A 2,955-nucleotide genomic window follows, 5' to 3' on the forward strand; every position below is an offset into this window, starting at 1 on the left:
CACAAACCGGAACCAGGGAGCTTCTCTCTCCTGTCTATAGAAATCGCACAGCTCCTCTCTCTCTCTAAAATGATAGAGCTCCACTCTAAAAAACCAGGGAGCTTCTCTCTCTACAAATCCAGCCGATCCCCTCTCTCTAAAATCAGAGAGCTTCGCTCCCTAAATCACGTTTTTGTTACGATTTGAAAGCGTTTTAGTTATAGAGGGGCAAAAGCGTCAGGAAAATTGAATAAAACAGGCACGTGTTGAAAAGGTTGGGTAATTGGGGTTTAAAAATGAAAACTGTTGATTAAGTGGGCAATCTCTTAGAGTGTTTGGGTAAGTGGGGTTAAATGTCCCCAAAATTGGGTAAATGATCATTTCCCCAATTTGTTATATAAAAATTCATACAAATAATTATTGATTGTACAGTATGAAGTTAAAATCAAACATCAACATAAAATAAATTCTTTATTTCAATCAAACAAACACAAATACAAGTCTCGCTTAAAAAAGAACAATAAAAGTCTGCATTCGACAAAAAAATTCTACGATCAACTGCTAAGTGTAACCTAACAACTTACTCATTCACTCCAACAAGGTGAATTGAATAATATCAAAAATATATTGACAGAATTTAAATATTGACAAAAAGATGAAGTTTACATAGATATTTCTTTATAAATAATATCAAAAAAATATATAATAAATATATTTTAGATAATTCTTATTAGGTGGGTATGGGGATGGGAATCAAAATACCATCCCCACCCCGTACCCGATTTCAGAATTCGAATACTGGGGATCCCTATCCCTGTCACCCGATTTCCCCTGAATTTCTCCCCATTATGGTGGAATACCTTATGGGTACCCTACCTGATGAGGATTATTGTCATCCTAGGAGTGAATACATTATTGGAAGCTTGTGCACTCAGTATACAGAGTTGATTGAACCCGAACCGGAGAGGTGTTGGTGATGGTTTCGGCAGAGAAGAAGGAGAAGATTGAGATGACTAATGAGCTTGGAAATCCTTTTTGGCTCAACATAAATATGCAATTACCCATTGTTTCTGGTTTGGCATCAAATTGGCTGACAAGAATCAGAAATTTATATATGGTGAAATTGTAATTGTACCTCCACTCAGTTTTATCAATTTAGTGTTGATCAGCGTTCACTCACATTTCTTGCTTACTGAATTCATACAGACCTTTTTCCAGTGCTAGTGGAGAGATCAATGTGATGCCATCCAGCCTATAGTCAAGAACCTTGTCAGCTCGGGTCAATTATGCTAAACAGCAAAGCAGCTCTCATCTGTAATCTTTTATGGGTCTTAATGCTTCTTTTTGTTTTTCGTTAGTTACAGTTTCTACCACCAGCGTGGTCCCTCTTCTTTTTTTAATGGAACTAACATGAACAATGATCAGAGGCTAACAGGAAACGGACGGCTTGATATGCTCCACATCTTCAAAGCCACTGATAAACGATAATCAGGGCCATGTGGATAACCACCTCTGGTGGTTTCCAGAATTTTCCCTATATATAGCCCATATTCTAGATTATTTGACGATGACCATCATATAAGGGTTTATTCTTCGAAGATTCTTTAATTCGTTTTTCTTTCTTTTCTTTGGTACAAAAACTTAATTCTCTTCAAAACCCATTAACTCAATTTTTCTTTCTTTCTTTGGAAATAATGATACACATGATTATAGGAAAAATAGGCAATTTGTTCAACAAAAACGCATTTTTATGTTTACTAAATTAGGACCAGAGAAAGGAAAATAAAAACAAATTAATGGGTGTTAAAGAGAATCAAACTTCCAACCATGGGAATTAATAGTACACTAGCCCATACTCATTTACTCAATTTTGAAATGGAATGACTCATGTCAAACAGCAAATGACTAAGTTCTTGGCTCATTAACATGGTTGGAAGAGTATCAGAAGGCTAGACAAATTGATTGTAAGCCAAAGACTCGAAGCAGCCAAAGATGGAGGCCAGCAGAAAGTGGAAAATGGAAGTTGAATGTGGACGGCAGTTTTCTGCCACATTGTACTGCTGAGGGTATTAGAGCAGTGCTCAGAGACTCTGTTGGTAGTTTCCGGGGTGCCTTGGCTGCACCTGCAATGCACATGGCGTTTGCCAAGGAGGTGGAACCGTTGGTCATTAAGAAGGGTATTCAATTGCTGCAACAGGTTCAAATTGAGAATGTTAAGATCGAGACTGACTGTCTTCAAGCTGCTTTGGATATCAAAGCTGCAAACCATGAAAGACTGGCTGAGGGAGGCTTAATAGATGACATCAAGGTGCTCCTGTAGTCCATGCCATCGGTTTCAATTAGTCATACTCCTAGAACTTATAATGTTGTGGCTCATCGCCTAGCAAACATTGCCTATGAGGCAAGCAGTAGTTCGTTTTGGTTTGATCAAGCACCAGAATGTATTATGGATGTGCTTAACTTTGATTGTAACCCTCCCCATTAGGGGTCTTACATAAAAGTTCTTTGTTTGATTCAAATTTTTTTTTGAAATGGTAGGGAAATAACACTACTAGAATAATGCTGTTAGACATCACCACTATTAAATCGGTTGGGATTGCATGCGATATACAAAACTGCACTAACATCAATTTATGAAATTTTTGATTTCTATTGTGATTATTAACATCGGTCGCTAATTTAGCCGATGTGTAAACTTTCATTCAAAAAATTTTCAAAAACTCAGAGGGATTAAGTTAAATTTTTTTTGAGAAATAGAGGACCAAAAATTTCAATCCCCCCACTTTAGTATTTTTTCACTTTGACTTGTATTGACACCAACAATTTCGAGCCCTAACTCTTTCACCCGACTAGCACCTCCTCCACCTCCTTCGCTGCCTTGTTCTTCGACTTGAGCCGTCTCCTTCTCTTACCGCCACCAGCGTTTGATTTTCTGTCCGGCATAGGTCCTCACTCTTCTCTTCATCGTCCTTTTCT

Source organism: Rosa chinensis, chromosome 1 (genome assembly GCF_002994745.2).
Source record: "Rosa chinensis cultivar Old Blush chromosome 1, RchiOBHm-V2, whole genome shotgun sequence".
Lineage (NCBI taxonomy): Eukaryota > Viridiplantae > Streptophyta > Magnoliopsida > Rosales > Rosaceae > Rosa > Rosa chinensis.